The sequence below is a fragment of the Halichoerus grypus genome, chromosome 1 (assembly GCF_964656455.1).
Source record: "Halichoerus grypus chromosome 1, mHalGry1.hap1.1, whole genome shotgun sequence".
Lineage (NCBI taxonomy): Eukaryota > Metazoa > Chordata > Mammalia > Carnivora > Phocidae > Halichoerus > Halichoerus grypus.
In genome coordinates, this window is record NC_135712.1 from 88,439,156 (window position 1) to 88,460,223 (window position 21,068).

General features: G+C 37.0%; 1 long non-coding RNA gene across 2 annotated transcripts in view; it reads left to right on the top strand.

Moving 5' to 3' along the window:
• LOC118538154 (uncharacterized) overlaps positions 1 to 21,068 on the top strand; it is a 503,038-nt gene that overhangs the window by 463,433 nt on the left and 18,537 nt on the right. The window contains exons 7-8 of one of the 2 annotated variants that reach the window (XR_013446428.1): positions 1,758 to 1,957; positions 3,862 to 4,322. This is a non-coding gene — a long non-coding RNA (uncharacterized LOC118538154). Of the gene's footprint in view, positions 1 to 1,757; positions 1,958 to 3,861; positions 4,323 to 21,068 lie in introns of those variants that run through there. The other variant, XR_013446430.1, reaches the window with a different exon arrangement.

Here is a 21,068-nt window from a genome sequence, read left to right on the forward strand (position 1 = left end):
GATAGGAACTCAAAAAGCATGACTACAACTGCTTATCTTTTTTCAGTTAAGCAGAAACATTTGGTGGTATTGCAATATTTTCACATTTGAGGTTCCAGCTTTGAATGTGTGGTGATCTATAACAAACTTGTGTTGGTATATCCTGTAGGGCCATCTGTAAATTATGTTCATTTTTCTTTTCTTTTTTTCTTAACTACATGAGTATAGATCTTCCCAGGAATAGTGCCACAACACTTTTGTGTGATTCTGAAAGAGAAAGGATAAGGTGATCCTCACAGTGATGTTTCTTCAAAAAGCATATGCATATTTCATCCACTTTTCCTAGAAGGAGGTGAGGCCTCATTTAAAGATCCTTAACAATTCGCAAGTAATCGGCTGATGGTTCATCCAAAGTCAAGGCACTTGGAGTGATTTTGATGGGTTTTACAAAAAAGTTTGCATACAGATATATGGATTTAACTTTTAGAACAGGCCCAGAGTGTAAGAATATCTGGGAGCCATGTCAATATGCTGTTTTTAAAAATGCCTAAACTTCAGGAAAGCTTGTTCGTAATTAGAGTGAGATGATACATATGTTGTGGAAGTCAATACTGTTTCTTCCCAAGTCTTTACCTTAGCGCTTATGCTCGCTCAACAGGCCCATGAATAAATGGCCAGAGATGCCAGGGGTAACAGGTTCCTAAATGGCATTGTCACCACCAACAGTGAGTGCTCCGTTTGACAGCAGCAGGAATCAAGTCCGATTCTCTAGGGCAGCGCCTCTCCCATGGAGACCAGCCCAGTGATATTGATGTGATCATTTAAATCTACCAGAGTCTTGGGGCAGCAAAACAGTTTTTCTTTACTGATATAGACACTGGATTTAGATTTACTTTTCCTGCCCATCAGGCTTCTGCCATCCCCACAATATGTGGACTAATTGAATGTCTTTATCCATCATCCAGGATATCACAAAATATTTCTTCAAAGGAATTAATTTTAATCATGAAATAAATAAGGTATTGTTTTGAGCTCATGGAAGCCATGGTCTTCTCTTATATCGTATTTCCTAGAAATAATTGGACTTACAGAATGATAGAATAGCTTCTTGCCATTCTTTCACCAGCTTTGAGACACTCGTTTGAATTGTTGTCATGATGAATAAAGCTATATTTTTAACCAGGAAATAATACATGTTGTTTCTCCAAAGTCAAAAAACTGTGTCTAGGAACCAGAGGATGGAAACAAATACGAGTGTCGTCTGTCATAATTGTAACTAATGACCTACTTGAGGAAATTTCGCTTTTTGTATCCAAGACTGGGTTCTGCTGGTCTAAGTACTGGTAGAATTCAGCTATGAAGATGGTTCCCAATGATCCATACCTCCTGGTATTTAGTGTCCTCTTTTGATCCCTCCCCCGTGAGTGTGTGCTAGACCTAATGCCTTGCTTGTAATGAATAGAATACATCAAATGTGGTGGGATGCCATTTTCTAGCTTAGGTTAAAAAAGATTCTGGCTTGGGGCACCTGGGTGGCTCAGTCCGTTAAATGTCTACCTTTGGCTTAGGTCGTGACCCCAGGGTCCTGGGATTGAGTCCCACATAGGGCTCCCTGCTCAGCGAGGAGCCTGCTTCTCCCTCTCCCTCTGCCATTCCTCCCACTTGTACTCTCTGGCTCTCTAACTCTCTATCAAATACATAAATAAAATCTTTAAAAAAAATATTCTGGCTTCAATTTTGCTTACCTTTATTGCTCCTTTCCTTGCTTCTGATGGAAGGTGGATGCCATGTTGTAAGATGCTCTATAGAGAACACCACATGGTAAGGAATTGAGGCCCTCAGTCCAGCAGCCTATACATAACTGAATTCTGCCAATAACCACATGAATCAGCTTAAAAGTGGATCTTCCTTCACTAGAGACTTCATATAAGACTCCAACCCAGCCAATACCTTGACTGCAGCCTTATGGGACACCCAGGTAAGCTTTACCTGAGTTGCTGTAAGATATGAGATAATGAATATTATTGTTTTAAGTGCCTAAATTCAACAGCAACTTTTTTTATGTAGCAATAGATAACACACAAAGTACTCAAAAGAGAAATACTTTCACAGGGTTCATAACATTAGTTGTTAAATACTATTTTGAGTTTCACATGCTTTTTGGCAAACAGACAAAAAGAAGGTTAGGTTTTGGCTGGGAAAATGTGAATATAACATAAATAATGTAGAAAGAAAATTATAAATACTAATTATGATTTATAATCAATTCTGTAAAAGGAAACTATAGCATCTAACCATATTTTCTTTCTTACTAAAAATGCATATTACATATTCTATATAGATAATTTTACTTTTCTTTGTCTTTACCAGTATAAGAGGTTGTTGTTGATAAACTTTACAGGTTCCCTCCCCCACTCCAACACACACACACACACACACACACACACACACACAGGTTTCAGAATATTGAGGTGGGAATCACAATAGGTGTAGGGAAGAAATGTATATTAATCAGAGACAAACTATTGAGTGTTTTCTTTGGGACCAATGCAAGTGTATATAAGCTTTAGTGTTGCCTTATGCTAGAGTATAGAATTATTTTTTGAAATGTACTGTGTGAAGAAAAGTATTGTAGATATTGAGCAACTAATGGTGTAGATTACATGGGCATTTATTTTATTTTTTTTATTTTTTAAAGATTTTCTTTTTAAGTAATCTTTGCACCCAGTGTGGAACTCCAACTCACAACCCTGGGATCAAGAGTCACATGCTCTACCAATTGAGCCAGCCAGGCACCCCCATAGGCATTTATTTTAATCTGCCCAGCATCCAAACTTACTTTTATTTGATTGGAACCCAAAAAAAGTTTAATGGCAAAGCCCTGCTTTCCACAATGGAAAACAGGCAGATGGTCTCACGTTCAGTTTGCTGGTAGCTGTGATGAAGTTATATGACCAAGTCCTAGCATAAGTTCAGATGTTCTAGTATATGATTTTTGAATCTTGAGTGTTTGACATCAAGCTCAGAAGAGAGTTCAGAATTGTTCATGAGCACCCATTGTGTAGTCAAGAAACCTGTGAGTTTGGCTGGAGTTATTGGAGACTTTCTGAGATGATTTTGCTGGGCATTTCTGCCCTCATTTTCTGACTTTGGTTCTCCAATACTTCTGTTTACTCTGTATTTCAATATTCCTTGAAAACATTTTGTTCAACTTAAATTAGCCATTGATAGCTTTTCTTTCTTACAAATACAAAGCCCATTGATAAAAACAGTAACAACAATAACAAAAAACCCAAACAATAACAACAAAGATACTTACCCATCAGTCAAGACAAAAGGATCAGTTGGAAAACACATTTCAAGAAGACAAAAGTTGCTAAAGATTACCAAATAATTTTAACATCATGAAAAACCAGTGTAATGATGATACATGGAGGAAACCACAGGAAAAAAATGGGGACTCTAGTTAATAAATAATACAAAGAAGGCAAATAGAAATAACAGTCCATTATTTTTACTTAGATCAAAATATGTATATATTTCCCTTTTGCTGGGCACACTGCTAGGTGCTTACTGATGTGATATCTTATATAATAGTCTTAACAACCATATGAGGTTAATGCTAGCATTATTCTAAAATGAACAAATGAAGGGTACCTGACTGGCTCAGTTGGTGGAGGGTGACTCTTGATCTCAGGGTTGTGAATGCGAGCCCCACATTGGATGTAGAAGTTACTTAAAAATAAAATCTTAAAAAAATAAATAAAATGAACAAATGATTATCTGATAGCTATGTGGCTTTATTATAACCAATTGGTTGATAATGGAGTGAAGAACATGATTTTGATCATATCTCTGAATCTAACTTTTTTTTAATTTCAGAAAACTCCAAAAATGAGATATTTTGCCACAATGACTAATGTAGCAGATTGTTGCATTGATTATCCAAATAACAGTCTCCCTGTATCCTTTGAAAAAATACTTTTCAGCAACTTTCATCAAAAGGTGAAGTTTATTTCTTACCCCTTACTAGGCTGAACTTATAATTCATTTTAATCCATAATATATGGCAAAAATGGCATTGTATTATTATTTTAATTAAGTCATTAGTCATTTTGACCATTGGTCTTGACCAAACCCAGGTGCAAAAGACATTGCATGTATTTTTCCTCCCTTGTACCCATTTGAACAAACTTTGTCACCTTGTCCTTGAGACAAGCCATCTAGCTGAGGCAACACTAGAACAGCTGGAGACTATCACCCCTCCAGCTAACAACAAATATACAAGTGAGCCCAGCCTAGATCAGCCAAGTTCAGCCTGAACCAGACTGCATAGCCAAGTCATAGATTCATGAGAGATAACAAATGGCAATTGTTTCAAGCTACTAAGTTTTGGAGCAATTTGTTACAGTCTAATAGTTAATTAATACAAGCATTAATATTTAGTATTCATAAATGTTTTAAAACACTATTATGCCTATTGGATCATCAAAACAAGTATGTGACCTCTGCAATCTGCATGTTATGAATTAAACACCTTGAGTTTTGGCATTCTGTGGAAAATACCTACACTCCCATAATTTTATGATTAATCAAAACCAATTTAAATAACCAAACTCATTTAAAGAATTAGGATTTTTTTTATATTTCTGAGAATTATGTTAAAAATCTATATAAAACAGATTTCCTTGGGTTGGGATCAAAGGAAGAAAAATACATTCAGTCTATCCAACAACAGAAATAATAGTAATTGCTAATATTTATTAAATGCTTAGTCTGTAGCAGACTCTATGCTAAGTACTCAGTCTTCATTCTCATTTTTAACTTGAGTGACACTCAATCTGTACTTTCTACAGGGAATCCATACATCCTCAGGGTCTAGTCTGATTAAGGATAAACCCACAGAGCGTGAGCTGTCACACCCCATCAGAGTTAGCTTGCAGACTGCCAATACCCAGAGCTGGGCTGGGATTTGGCAGCAGCAGCTGCAGCACCTAGGAAACAGAACTTCAGAGAGCATCTAGGAGTAGAGGCAGCAGGATCAAGTTTCTACACTAACTTGTGCATGGAAGAAGGAGTATGGAGATGTTTGGGGTCCATTGGAGGACCCCAAATTCTTGTAATTTTATGCTAAGAAATTTGAAAATAACCCAGAACTCCATGAAAAAATCAATTCAGCCATCTAGGCACTTTTTAACAGAGTATAATTATCAGATTTATTTTCTACATTTAAACAACACATACACCATATGACCTGGGTATATGCTACATATTGAATTGTGTCCCTAAAATCTGTATGTTGAAGCTCTAATCTCCAATGTGATGGTATTTGGAAGTGAGGTCTTCGGGAGGTAATTAGGTTTAGATGAGGGTGTGCCCCATGATAGGATTAGTGTCTATAAGAAGAGAAAGACCAGAGCTCCCTTTTTCCCCTGCCATTAAGGACTCAGCAAGAGGGCAATGACCTAGAAGCCAGGAGGAGAGCTCTCACCAGGAATCAAATCTGCGGGCATTTGGATCTTGGACATCCTAGCCCTACCCTAGCCTTGGACTATGAGAAATAAATATCTATTGCTTAAGCCACTTAGTCTTTTTTTTTTTTTTTTAGTAGCAGCTTGAGCCAAGACTATGTACAAGTTTTTTGTTTATATTTTTGTGTTTAAAATATGTGCAGAAGGTGGGTGGAGAACCCAAGGAAAAATTAAAGACAGTCAAAGAGTTCTCTGACCCTGGAAGTCAGGATTAGAAGCCTTTACATTGCAGCCTACCTGATTATAGGTTGTTGCAGCATCATATGGGGACATTTAAAAGATGCTACTATTCCCCTCCACCTCATCTTGCCAAATCCATGCCCAAACACCATTACATACGTGCGATGAAGGTATATGTGAAGACTTAGGATGCCCCAGGGTAGGAAATTGGGGAGAAATAAAACTGAAAAGAAAAACCGTTAATTAAAGCAGAAAAATTATTGAAAATAAATAGTGATAAAAATAGGTGATTCCATGTTAGCTGATTCAGATTGTCTCATGTTGACAACTGGGATGGCTGTGACACACCCATGGTATGTTCATTGTTAATCTTTCTCCTATTTTCTCTCTTACACCAACATTTCCATTGGAGGGACCATTTATAAGGATTATTTCTATTTTTACAGTATTCCCAGTGTCAAAATTCATGAGGTCAGATGTGAAGATGAATTTGTTGGTTAAGCTGTTCTCTCTTAAGGGCAAGAAGCTTAATCATTTTTTTTGTACTGACCTTGTCTTGTCTGGAGATGAATCAATGAATCAAGTTAGGAATGGTAAATCATGAATAAGTGATTTATGCTTGTCTTGATCAAATATGATAGATTGCTTGGGTTCCTGACTATTACTGTATATAAAGATTTATATAATATACAAGTGACTGTGGATTGGAGAAAAAAACTGAAAGTTTTCTCCAAGGATATGGTCCTATGTAAGACTGTAAACGTTATTCCTAGTGAGCTAGTTCTTGAGAGAATGATGGCTGGATATGATTAATTCGGTATGATTTTTTTCAAGTAATTAAAATAGTCATCATTTTCTCATTTCTTTCCTTTTCCATCCCATTGTTTTCTTATTTTTTTTAAGCAATCACCAAAGTCCTATAGGTAATCAGTACTCAAAATCCCTTTAGCCATGGCTTTTTCTTTTTTCCTTTTTTAAATATTTATTTATTTATTTATTTGAGAGAGAGAGAGCATGAGTGGGTGGAGGGGCAGAGGAAGAGAGAGAGAGAATCTCTAGCAGACTCCCCACTGAGCAAAGAGCCCAACGTGGGGCTTAATCTCACAACCCTGAAATCATGACCTGAGCCGAAAATTAATGGGTTTTTCTTGTGATCTACCCACTCAAATTTCTGGAAAGATCTTTACAGTCTTTTACCAGCAATGAACGAGGAGGAAATTCACTGTGGTCAGATGCCATCAGAGCTTAACTAACTGCTAAATGATTGAATTTCATCTGGATAAGCTGGCATACGCCATGTGTTTCTCCCATAGAGGAGATGGGATGGAGACAAGATGGCAGACCAAGAAAGTGAAGTTAATTCAACTTTTCAGGCTAATACTTCCTAGAGGAGATCCAACTGATTTGCCAGCCTGTTTTGTGTAGTTTTCCACATGAGACTTTTAAAAAAATAAGTCAAGAGATGATTGACAAATGACTATTCTATGCAAATTGGTGATGTATGTCACACACAGTGTGCTGGAAGCAAAGAATTAGGATAGAAAATATTCCCTTTTCCTGGAAATTGAAATAGCTATGGTTCTTCATAAACATTGTTACATAATGAAAAGCACTGCATGCCATGAAGTTACTGTCATCATCAAAATAGAAATCATGGTGATGGTTTGAATTATGTGCTTGACAATCTGAGTATCCTATAAAATCATTTTTCTTGGTCTTAAAATACTCAGTGTGAGATAGAAACCCATCTTCTATGTAATTTTTTCATTCAATATTATAAGGAACAAAAGAATAAATGTGTTTTTAATGTCTTAACTACACGTTTATGTTTTAAAGGGGCATGAATTAATTTGACAGGATATATTAAATGTCTTTAACCTCACTTTATGTAGATTATAGAACACCCTTTGCTCTAACAAATAGTAAGAAATAAAGCTGTCGTTGTCATTGTTTTTTCAGTCTTTTCTGGGGCTTTATTTTTTTTTTTCTGATATTCTGATATTTCAAGTTCCATTCTGGATACTTCTATGGATCTTAAACTTTGAGAACCATTTCATTTTTGAAGTTCTTAGGCTCTCTAGAATTTTTATATCAGCAAACCAGACACTAACGGCAAGGAAGATTCGAAGAACATTTCAGAGACCATCTAAAACAATTAACTGGGCTAGGTAAGCAAAATTTTAAGATGTGGCAAAAGTGAGCAGATTTTGCAGATGTAATTCAGGTTCCTGGTTGGTTTTACTTTGACTTATTCAAAAAGCAGTGGGTATACCAAATCAAGTGAACCCTTTAAAAGAGAGATTAGTCTTTCCTTGAGTTTGGAGACATTTTCCTGCTGGCCTTAAGAAACAAACCTCCATGACTTATACAGTTGCAAGAAAGTGAATACTGCCAACAACCACATGTGCTTGTAAAAGGATTCCAAGCCTCAAATAAGACTGTAGACATGGCGAACGTCTTATTGCAGCAGTGGACCCAGCTATGTTGTTCCTGGACTACTGATCTACTGTGAGATAATAAATGACTGTTATTTTAAGTTGCAAAATTTGTGGCAATTTGCTTATACTAATAAAAAACTCACATAGGAATATCAGGGGTGTATTAATCTTGGTTCTCCAGAAAAACAGAACTAATAGGATATATAGAGAGAAAGAGACAGAGACAGAAAGAGACAGAGACAAGAGCTAATAGGGAATCTGAGAAGTCCCAAGATCTGCAGCTGGAGACTCAGAGGGATGATGTGTAAGTTTAGGTTCAATTCTGAGTCTGAGTAGAAGACTGATGTCCCAGCTCAACGATAGTCAGTAAGAGAGAGGAAATATCCTTTTAGTTTTTTGTTATTGTTGTTCTACTCAGGTCTCCAGTGGATTGGATGAAACCCACTAGCACTGAGGAGGGCAATCTACTTTCCTCAGTCTATTGATTCAAAAGTTAATTTCAACCAGAAACACCTTCACAGACACATTCCACATAAGATTTAACCAAAGATCTGGGCACCCAGTGTCCCAGTCAAATTGACATATAAATTAACCATTATGAGAGATAACAGATGACTTTATGCAGATACTAGGGGATCTGCTTTAAGATAATGACCAATCCATTGCAGAGAATGAACAAACAGTTCCAAGGTTTGTCTACATGTCTAATAGTTTATTCTGTTATTTTTGTATTAAATTTATATTAAATTTCTCTATTCTTAATTTTCCTTACCCCTTAACACCGATTCATCCTTTCAAATAAATAAATTACTGAACAACTAATACCGTGGGTAAAAGTCTGTAACTCAAACCAGGATTAGACACTCAATAGCCTTATTCTTCAAGACATTTAAAATACTTGTATGTATTATTTAATTTAGACAAACTCAAATACTTACTAGGAACAAAATAATGTACTGTGTACTATTAGCAATATAAAAAAGTATTATACTGTGCCTTTACTACTAAGAAACTATCTAGAGGGAACAGAGCAGACATACATACACTGACACAAGCAGACTAGAACAAAACTCTTAACATTCTATGAGATTGTGGGAGAAGAGGTCAATTCTGTAGGGGAAGATGAATTCTAACTGGGGGATTATAGATTTTAGGGAAAAGGTAGTATTTGAAATCAACATTAAAAATATAGAAAGTACTTTGAAATGTGGGGATATAGTGAAATTTTATTATATTAATAAAAGACATAAATGGCCTATATTGGTTGTACACTTTTCAAGCTAGCAAGACAGTAAAATAGCATGGCATTTGAGCTTGGAAGATTTCAGTTTTTGTATCAGCCAGTTCACTTATGATCAAGCTTAACTTTTCTGAGCCCAAGATTTCTTGACCATAAAATGGGGATAATATTAAAACCTGCACTCATGCTGTGAAATCAAATGAGATCATGTGATTGGTTTGATTAAGGTAAAACTTTTATTTTCCCAATTACTGCTTCCTACTGTGCTCTGTCAAATTCCTGTCAACAGCTGAATAAGGAGCTTCTGAAAAGACATCTCTGTGATTCCTATCTTTTCTTTTACTTTTATTTTATTTTATTTTTTTTTTTAAAGATTTTTTATTTATTTATTTGAGAGAGAGAATGAGAGAGAGAGAGAGAGCATGAGAGGGGGAGGGTCAGAGGGAGAAGCAGACTCCCTGCTGAGCAGGGAGCCCGATGTGGTACTCGATCCTGGGACTCCAGGATCATGACCTGAGCCGAAGGCAGTCGCTTAACCAACTGAGCCACCCAGGTGCCCCTTCTTTTACTTTTATTAAAAATCAAAACAAAACAAAACAAAAAAAACACCTCATTACAGCAGAGACTTTGTTTCAAAGTTTGAAAAAAATTATAATCTACTTGACTCAAAGCTTATCTCCTCTAGGAATACATAGACTTTCAGCTCCAATATCGTGGAACAGAAGGGGAAGGGAGGAGAAGGTTGGGTGGTACCTCCCAGTCTGTCCTCCATCTTCTTTTCTTTTTCCTTTCATGGTGTTCTTTGTGAGACAAGGCAGATAGAATGATAAATTGATCAATCCATAGCTAGAGAATAAGAATTTTTTCTACAGAATTTTTTATAATCTGTAGACAAGTTGAACTCTTTTATTAACTTTTTTTTTTACTTATCACATCTTTGTATGCATATTCTTTTTTGTTCTCATAAATATATGAGTTGGGTTTTCTTGAACTCTTAGCACAAGACTTCCGCAGAGAAGCAGGGAGAGGCCTGAGAGGTTTTTCAGACTTAAGGCTCAAAGGTTCCCCACTCCCTTCTACATCAATAGATTGTTTTTTTCTGATAATATGGCATCACTGAGTCTCCCCTCCCTGACTCTTTTTTTTTTTTTTTAAGATTATTTATTTATTTATTTATTTGAGAGAGAGAGAAAGCAGAGTGAGCAGAAGAGAACAGGAGCAAGAGAGAACACAAGTGGGGGCAGAGTGGAAGAGGAAGAGGGAGAAGCAGGCTCCCCGCTCAGCAGGGAGCCCCAACGTGGGGCTCGATCCCAGTACCCTGGGATCATGACCTGAGTGGAAGGCAGACACTTTACCTTAACCAACTGAGCCACCCAGGCACCCCTCCCCTCCCTGATTCTCAGAACCCATCTTGGTTCAGAGCTTATCCCTTCAGCTCTGTTCTTTCACAATTTTCTCACAGGCTGCCATCAACAAGTGACCCAGAACTTGCCACTTATTTTCTGATGTTTTCTGAGCTCTACCTCCTCTGAGTCCCCTGAACAATCTGTAAACTTATTCCTTCTTTCCCCAGTGCTTAAACTCTTCCACCTCAGCTGAACTCACAGCACTTGCTTCTCAGGATAGGCTTTCCTACTCCTTTTGGGTGTGAAAATTTTCTAGAGATTTCTGAGATTTTCCATTGATTAGAGTCTTTGCAGTCCACTTTTTCCTCACAGTATCATTTCAACTTCCTGTATGGGCTTCTGGCCAGCCTCTGATTTCCTTCACTTACCTGCAGTTTGAAGCTTCTAAGTTTTTTCAGCCTTAAATAAACATACAATTTGTGTGTGCTTTTCATCTTTCTTTTTTTCAGAAGAATATGAAGATATTCAAATCTCAGCTGCCACCATATTCCTACTGGAAGCACATGACTTAATTGAATTTTACGACTGCAATATCCTCATATATCTCTCACAACTTTAAATATTTAATATAACACTCCAGTCTGCTTACTTTTGGTCATTGAAATTCTCTTTTTGACCCTTTTACCACTAATTTTTACAGACTGGGTGGTGGGGGTGGACAGAAGGCAAGTTTGTGGGAATGGCAAAATATGTTGGTATGGAGGTATAGACCACCTTTCTTCTGAGAATGGGTTCTCTCCACATGTCCCTGGTATGGACAATCCTCAAGAGCACTCTTCTGTCTCTGTTACTCATGTTCCTCCACTCACGGCTTAAACATGGAGGCAGATACCCAGATGGGGCTGTATGGAGAAAATGGTGGTAGTGTTTGCAGATGCTGACCCACCTGGAAACTAATGCTGTTGGTCCCCAAATTTCTCCCTCTAAATTGCTTCTGATTTTCCTTTAGCTCTGATTATCGCCATTGAGGCTATAATGGCCACCTTTTTAATATTGTTCTTTTCTATGTATTGTTGGATTTCTGGAATTTTTCATGGTTCATGATCCACTCAGGGAAACTCTTCCAGCTTAGATTACTTTTTTTTTCCTTTCCTTGTTTTGTTATTAATTTCTTTCCTTCCATTTTTTGGGGATTCACGATGGATCAGAAAGGCTATAGTGTATCTTTAGATCTCTATCTTTTAGCTGGAAACCAACACGTTTCCTTTACTTTTCAACATTCTGGTCATGTTCCTCTGTATAAAGTATGGCTTATCAGTTTTCTTTTAAATTGGTGCATGGTACTGAGTAAAATGCTCTCCTTGCTCTGTCATGAAAAATAGGTGAGCCATCACCTCCCTTGCCCTATGACTACAGTATAAAATTAAATTAACACATTTTGACAGTTCCATCACATTTGCTTTTATGGAAATTAAATCAACTAGCACCACTAGGCCTTTTTTATTTTTAATATTTCTTGATAGATATACTGATGCTAAGTTAAGTATCCTACATCTTGCATTTTTGGAGTTATATTTTTCACTCTTTTCACTCTTTTAGTCCAGTCTTTTGGGATTTGGTTTGTTATATAGCCTATTACCTATCACTTCCCATTTTTATATAAATTATGATCAATATGACAAACCTAAAAATAATGTTTTTAAAGGACAACTACATTTTATTGTTGAATACACAACTCATTCATTACATCAACTAAATAATTATATTTTGTTATTTTCAATACTTTTCTAGGGAAACTATTCATTCAATATTTATTGAGTACCAAGTCGAGCTCTAGATTCTGGTAATAGAGCAAGTCAAAAAAAAAAAAAAAAGAAAAAAGAACTCTCATGTTCTCATGGAGTTTGTTGGTGAGAGGGGTGAGATTATCTATACACACATTTCAGACGAGATCGGGTACATTCAGGGTGCAACTCTGGTTTCTCTTCAGATCGCAAAAATCTTTTGCCTTATACACACATTTCAAAAAACAATATCAGTGAGATATTGTTTTGCAGAGAATTAAATAAGAAGACCTGATAGACAATGCTTAAGCGAATGTATTTCCTATTTCTGATAAATAATTGTCTTTTTGTTTTAAGGCAGTGGTGGTGTTATGTACTCATAAAAAGTCTTCAGTATAGGTAACTTGAGAAAAATCCCAGAACAATTTCTAGTTACAGCCTTTCACACACCAGGGTGCCCTAAAGAGACTAAGGTTTAAAAATATAATTTCATCAAGGATCCCTAGCCATAGGTAACCTAAGGAAGTAAGAATTATATTTCCTAATTAAGCTGATGGTGTTATGGGCATCATAAATTTAGTTGCACCCATTAAGCAAATAGAGCCAATATGTTTTATACCTACTTTGATTATGATCGAAATACCTCCTGACTCTTTTATCCTGGATGATCTAAATAAGTTCCTGTTAGAGAAATTGGGGCAATAGTATATATATTGATGTAGGTGTCTTTTGCAAATAATTACTTTGCCTTAGCAAAAATTGAAAGAGGTTATAGCTTCAAATCTATTTACTTCCTACATGGCTCAAGTTCTAATGTTACTTCAGATTATGTTATCCTACAACTGTTCACAGTGGTCTTTGCTTTAGAATTCCAACTTATATTATTATTTTTTAACCTTATAATATTTTTTTGCACTTTAATATCCTCATAACCTCTCTTCCCTTCCATAATTCCCATTTATTGTCAGATATGAAGAAAATATGCATTTCTTTACTCACTGTCAGTTGCATTAGAAATTGGTATTTTTTTGTAAAGCAACTTGAAAATACTGTTGAGTGGCACCTGGGTGGCTCAGTCGGTTAAGCATCTGCCTTTGGCTCAGGTCATGATCTCTGGGTCCTGGGATCAAGCTCTGTGTCAGGTTCCCTGCTCAGTGGGGAGTCTGTTTCTCCCTCTCCCTCCGCCTCTCCCCTCACTCATGTTCTCTCTCTCTCAAGTGAATACATAAAACATTAAAAAAAAAATACTGTTGAAATGTAGACTAAATGGAGATCTTCCATTTCAAGATGATGGATAAAACATTTTTCCCCTTACCATTTTAACACTCCATCAACATGATGAAAGGAGTTAGAAGTAGATGAAATTTTATAGCAACAAATAAAATAGAAACAATGCATTCCTGGACAAGAGTTTTCCACAAATATCTTAAAGTAGAAAATGGAGTGATTTCCAAGAAAAAGGTACATAAACATCTAACTTTAAAGATGGAAGTGACATTAGACATGACTCAAAGGAAGTACAGACACTGCTCTCTTACTTTTTGCTTCTTACCACCTCTCCTACGAGGGGGAGCACACAGTGTTCAGCCAAGTGGACAAGGTCAGGGAGGGACAAAACTTTCCCTGGGCTTGTTGGCATGTTCAACCACAAAGAGGTGTGTGACTGTCTTTTCCTCACTCCAGACAAGGGGAGTAAGACCATGTGGACTGTTTCAAGCAGGTTTTTAATTTATATTTTCTTTTAACCATTTAATGAACAAATATATAGTGGATGAGTACTTGGTGCCACACACATGAGGCATTTGAGATAAAATGGTGAGTAAAAGACTGACGCAATGTTCACGAAACCTACGTTCTAGTGGGGCGATTGATCACACACTCACACAAATGTAAAATTACAGCTGTAATACTTTCTGTGACAGACAAGTACATGTTGCTATGGGAACAAACAATGAGGTATTTGTTATCTTTGGGCACAATTTCATGAAAAGGTGAAAATCTAACTGGAATCTGAAGAATGAGCAGGAGGAGCTAACTAGTAAACAGAGAAGGTAAGAGCACCCCCAGCAGTGGAAACAGTATGTGTAAAGCACTGTGACAGGGAGGTGCCAGGAAAGTTCAAACATAAAACAAAAGGTCAGTAAGACTAGAGAACAGAAAACTAGAAATGTGGGTAGGGCCAAAATACATATGGCAGCCTAAGACATGTGTGATGGTTAATTTTTATGTGTCACCTTGACTGGACCACGGATGCCATATCTGTGTTACATACACATTATTTCTGTGTGTGTCTATGATGGTGTTTCTGGAAGAGATTAGCATTTGAATTAGTAGACTGAGTAAAGCAGGTGGCTTTCCCTAATGTGAGTGGGCATCATCTAATTCCTGAAGGACTTAAACTGAACAAAAAGGCAGAGAAAAATTAAATTCATTCTGACTGTTGAGCTGGGATATCAAACTTCTGCCCAGGATGCTCCTGATTCTTAGGCCTTCAGACTCAAACTGGAATCTGTATCTGTACCTCCCAGCCCTCAGGCCTTCACTGACGGGGTCTCCAGCTCCAGATGGCAGATCATGGGACTTCTCCACTGACGGGGTCTCCAGCTCCAGATGGCAGATCATGGGACTTCTCCACTGACGGGGTCTCCAGCTCCAGATGGCAGATCATGGGACTTCTCCACTGACGGGGTCTCCAGCTCCAGATGGCAGATCATGGGACTTCTCCACTGACGGGGTCTCCAGCTCCAGATGGCAGATCATGGGACTTCTCCACTGACGGGGTCTCCAGCTCCAGATGGCAGATCATGGGACTTCTCCACTGACGGGGTCTCCAGCTCCAGATGGCAGATCATGGGACTTCTCCACTGACGGGGTCTCCAGCTCCAGATGGCAGATCATGGGACTTCTCCACTGACGGGGTCTCCAGCTCCAGATGGCAGATCATGGGACTTCTCCACTGACGGGGTCTCCAGCTCCAGATGGCAGATCATGGGACTTCTCAGCCTCCATAGTCACATGAGCCAATACCTTATAATAAATCACTTTCTGGATATATATACATATGTATCTCCTATTGTTTCTGTTTCTCTGGAGAACCCTAATACATCATATTAAGAGTTAATTGCTGAGTGCTTAGGTGGCTCAGTTGATTAAGTGTCTGACTCTTGATTTTGGATCAGGTCATGATCTCAGGGTTGTGACATTAAGCCCCGTGTCAGGCTCTGAGCTGGGGGTGGCTCCTGCTTAAGATTCTCTCTCTCCCCTTCCCTTCTGTGCATGCTCACAAGCACAAGTTCTATCTCTAAAAACAAAACAAAATTAAACAAAACAAAACTTAAAAAAAAGGAGTTAATTGCTCATAGAATTGTAGGATAAAATTTAGGAGTTGTTGATGAAAGTCTGATGCTTAGTACTCATTAGTACTCATTCCTTTATTTTTTTAAAGATTTTATTTTTTATTTATTTGACAGAGAGAGAGACATAGCAAAACAGGAAAAACAAGCAGGGAGAAGCAGGCTTCCCGCTGAGCAGGGAGCCCTGATGTGGGACTCGATTGGGATCATGACTTGAGCCGAAGGCAAATGCTTAACGACTGAGCCACCCAGGCACTGCAGTACTCATTCCTTTATAGAGGACCATTTATAATTGAGCTTTCTAAAAAATACTGCTTTGCTTTGTGTTTTGTTTTGCTTTCTAGAACTTTTAGGATTATTTAAACTTGGTGCTTTAAAATTTTACAGCATATGTATGGTGATAAACTGTTCATTATTTTGTTGGAAAATCAGTGAGAACTCACAGTGACCATGCTTTCACTTTATCAAAATAGCCTCCATTATTTTGTGTTAGGTTTCTTCTCTCCAACTGCTTTTAAGATATTTTATCATTAGTTTTCACCAGTTTGATTATGATGGACCTTAGTGTGCTTTTTTGTATGTTTGTCCCATTTGTGGGTTGCTTAAGCTTTTTGAAATTATAGGTTTATAGTTTTCATCAAATTTGATATATTTTTGCTGGTCATTTTATTATTTCTACAAACATCTTCACCTGCTCCCCATGTCTTTCTTCTCCTTCTGGACCACCAGTTCCTGTTCTATTATGTTAGATAATTTGACATTGACCCACAGGTCACTGCTGCTCGTTTATTTATCTCTTTCAGTCTTTGTTGTCTCTAATTTGAGTAGATTATCTTGCAAGATTTTAATTTCATTGATTTTTTTTTTCTTCTGCAGTGTATAATTTACTGGTAATCATTTGGGTATATATATTTTTATTTCCCCACATTTCTAGAAGTTTTATTTAGGTTTTTTTAAATAACTTCCATTTCTCTCCTCATCATTTTTGTATTTCCTTTTATAGTTTTGAGCATATGGAGAATATTATGATAACTATTTTAATATAATTATCTACTAATTCCATAACTTTTGTTATTTCTAATTTCCTTCCACTGACTCGTTTTAGTCTAATTAATTGTCGTATTTTCTTGCTCCTGTGTGCACAGACAATTTTTTACTAGATGCTTCACATTGTAGTTTTTACATTGTTAGGTAGTAGATTTTCTTGTATTCTTTTAAAAAGTGTACTTTGTTCAAGCATGCAGTTAAATTACATTGGATTAGTTTAATCCTTTCAAGTCTTGCTTTTAGTTTGGTTTGGAAGTGCCCAGAGCAGCCTTTGGCCTAGGATTCATTTTGCTCATTACTAATGAGGACTTTGGAAGATTCTACCCAAGTCCCTGAGCATTGCAACTTCTCTCCACTATTCCCATCCCAGAGCTCATTCAGCCTCCTGTTTTCTGATGATTCTTTTAGTAGCCACTTGGAATTCTACCCAATATTTAGAATGCCAGTATTCAGGCAAAGATTCATGTCTCAGATATTGAAAGCTGTATTTTTCCAATATTCTCTTCTCTATTATCATTCTCCTCTTTGTATTATATCCTGGAAATTGCCTTTTGGCAGTGATTTGGGGCAATTATAGGGCTTACCTTATTTGTTTGACTTCCCTCAGATATCTCATTTTGTGGTTGCTTATTGTCTAATGTCTCAAAACAATTGTTTCATATGGTATATCCTGTTTTCTAGTTGTTTACAGTGGGAGAATAATTTCCAAAACAGTTAATTCTTAATCGATACAAGCATTAGTTGGTATATTTATTTATTATTGTTGTTGGACTTCTTGGATTGATCTTATCTTTTTTCTTCTCTGCTATATTTTTTTCTCTATTATGTTTTTGGTCTTATTTCCCTGAGAAAATGACCTCTCATATTCATTTTATGATTTATTTTATTTTTACAATCCTATTTTAATTTTCAAGAATTTTTCTTGCTTTCTGATTTTCCCAATTATACATTTATGAAAATAACATCTTCTCAAATATATCATAATATATTGATTAAAAATTGGGGAGGTTCTCTTTTTCTTTAGGCATTTGTTGGTTTTTATTTCTTTAGCTGTTTTAGGCTTCTCTTAACAGTTTGGTGATTCTTTGTTTTCTCTCTATATCTAAGGACGAGTGGATAAAGATCTTATTGTGAGCCCTTTTCATCTTGGGTACAGTGTGCAGTAGCTTATTTTGCTCAAAGTATGCACATAAAAAAATCAGTCATTGTTTTATGGGACCATTAAATACCAGAATGCAGAGATCTTTTCATTAAGATACAAATATATACATTAACTGTCCCAATTCTCAATTTCTTAAGAGAAGAATCATTTTGGTGGAGCAGGGAGGAATGTTGAAACTTCTTATTCTCTGATTCTACTTTACCTGTAAATGGTTATTATTGTAGACATATTTTTTGAACTATTGTTTTAAAGTAACGGTGAAGGAGAGAAATAATATCTGTAGTGAATCCACAGCCCTCAACAAAACTCCTCCTTTCTTCTGTGGTCTTATTTCCTCAAAGGTCAATTTTAGGTCTTGCAAAAATGGTCTTCGAAACTGTTCAAAGACTGGGTAATAAAAATGACTTGGTTCATTTTTCAAATCAAATACAGGATAGATAGATGATAGATAGATAGATAAATGATAGATCGATAGTTGTTTATGGATTCAATGAGAAGGATGAATTTGAGTGGGGCAAGAATCTGTGCAAGGTGACTGAGTGATTTCTTTTTTTTTCTTTTTTTTTTAGAGAGTGCATGCGCATGCACACACGAGTGGGCAGGGAGAGGGGCAAAGGGAGGGGGAGAGAAGGAGAATCTTAGGGGGGCGGGGCTCAATCTCACAACCATGAGATCATGACCTGAGCCAAAATCAGAAGTCTGCAGCTTGGCTGCTTAATGGACTGAGCCATCCTGGTGCTCCTAGTTGAGTGATTTCTGTACTGATCCAAATGAAAGAGCAAGTAGTTTGAAAGATTGGGAAGTGGCATGAAAAGCTAGAGAAACAGAAGTAAGTGGATTCTTAAGACATTTAAGACACAAAATCACCAGTACTTGATACTGGGTTGGAGGGAGGGTGGGTGAGGGAAAAGGCAGTGCCACTGATGAATCCTATGCTTCTAAGTTATAAATTGAATGGATAATGGAACCAGTCACTTAGACAAACAAGAAATCCTGAAAGGAGTATTCATGAGTTGAATTCAGCTGTTTTTGAGGTCAGCTAAGGATGTGAGGAAGGTATTTGTGGTTAGAGATAGCAGGAAACATCTGGGCTGGGGATAGAAATTTATTAGTTGCTTATAAATAACTTTCCTAAAAGATATGGGCTTAGATATCTCCAGATGTTCTACCAAGTATCGTGAGAAGAAAAGGGCACCTGGGAATGAACCTTCAGAAATGCAGCACTTAATATTAAATAAAGGAGGGCAACCCAGAAATAAAGAAAAAGTTTAGTAGATGGAAACAAACAAACAACAACAAAACAACAACAACAACAAAAGAACAGGCTAATGAATGCTGTCTCATGGAAGCCAAGGGAAAATATTATTCCAAGGAAGTAGAAATGTCAGAAGACTTGAGTATCATTGGAGTCATAAAAGATGAGAATTGAAACATATTCATTGCACACAGTGCCTTAAAGGTAAAAGGCTGATTGCATTTCCTGAACCAGATACTCCAGAAGCCTGATTTCCCAGCATAATTATTCATAATGCATCCTTTTACTTTTTAAAAGGAGTCCTGGTTTGTACAATAAATTACAGTTCACCTTGCTTAGAGAGCTTACATTGTGACTATTTAAAATTATGTTGAGTAGAGTAACGTCAGATTGTCAAGGGATGAGGCATACTTGGGAGGGGAAGAGGACGGTGGTATTTAGCAACTCTGAAAAAAAAAAAAGTTTAATTATGAGGGAGAGGCAAAGGTAAGTGCCTGAAGAGAGATACAGATCTGAGAAAGGCTGTTGATATTTGCTGTTATTGTTGATATTGTCTTTTCTTAAATGAGATTGAATATGCAAGACTGCTCTAACATGCAGGAAGGAAGGAGGAAAGTTTGCATGGAAATATAGTTCTGTTTCTATGTTTGAAGAAGGAAGAAGTGAGATGATCCACTGAGAGGAAAGGGAAAAGGAAGCAAGAGGTTATGACATATTTGAAGTAAGCAGAGAAGGGCACGAATAGTCAAGTATTAGGTAGTTCGGGTTTTTAATATTAAATAGAGCATAACTTTCTGCCTCCTTGATCAGACAGCCCAAAACATATCAAATGAAGAACTTTTCCTTAGTCTAGCTAAGAAGCTTAAATGCAAAAAGATTTGGTACTGAAGCTGCAGGCAATAATACGGTGTTCATTTACTTCATCCTTCCCCAACCCAACCCATCACCACCACCTTTCTGGCCTTGTATCAGTTTTGCCTAGGAATCTGGTGGTATTTTTTTTTTTTTACTTTTTCTTTATTTTGTTTTGTTTTTGTTTTTGTTTTGGGGAAAAAAAAGAAACCAACTCTGAGTTGCTCAATCAAAGACAACCTCAGAGACATAATTCACGGTGGCCCACAGAATACACGAAGAACTGACTCATCAGATCCCAGGAAATATAAGAACCCCATGTGATAAAATCATGTGCTATGAGGCAATTTTGAATAATTTTTCAAAGAAAGGTTGAGATGACTTCATTAATAAGATGACTTCCTTTATTTTGGAAAAAAGAGGTGGGTATCATATATAGGTGAATGGGAGTCTTTCGATTGGAAGAATGTCACTAAGACATGAGAAAGGATGGCACACACGGGAAACATAAGGCCCATCAGCTTGGGTAGAAAAGGAGATGTGGGGGGAGATGCGGCAAGAATAGAGGAAGAACAGTAGGAGTGGGAGTCCCCATGCAGGATCTCAGCTATTGTCCTAAGGCATTGGATTTTATGCTGAAGATAATGGGAAACCACCTTCTGTATTTTGATGGAAATCTGTTCAGTATGTACCCTATGTAAATTAGCCAACTTAGGGATTTTATAAAATCAAATGGTGTCTAAAGTAATAAATAAGCAGTCTGCAGGTTGCTCTTTGCACAAAAGGCACAATAAAAAATCATAAGCTCTACTGAAGTTGAGGGGGTAAAAAAACCCCAGAAACTTCAAAGCAGAAAATTATGGGAATGCCTTGTGCTTTCTCTCCTGTGTGACTTACATAC